Raw genomic sequence first — 205 nt, 5'->3', positions numbered from 1 at the left:
TCTCGTGCGCTTGGATTTTGGGGAGTCCAATACCACCCTCCTCCAATGAGAACGGCAGCGATGGGGGACCCTCCTGTTGCCAACGCTGAACTTTGCACTCGTGGGTACCCCGCAGCTTCGAGCACTCTGCCTTACAGGGATGAGCGAAGGACCCAGAGCCCTCTCTTCCCGGGTGTGTGACAATGTGAACCTGGGATTCCTTTTG

Source organism: Myotis lucifugus, unplaced genomic scaffold (genome assembly GCF_000147115.1).
Source record: "Myotis lucifugus unplaced genomic scaffold, Myoluc2.0 scaffold_76, whole genome shotgun sequence".
Taxonomy (NCBI): Eukaryota; Metazoa; Chordata; class Mammalia; order Chiroptera; family Vespertilionidae; genus Myotis; species Myotis lucifugus.
This window is presented reverse-complemented; position numbering follows the sequence as displayed.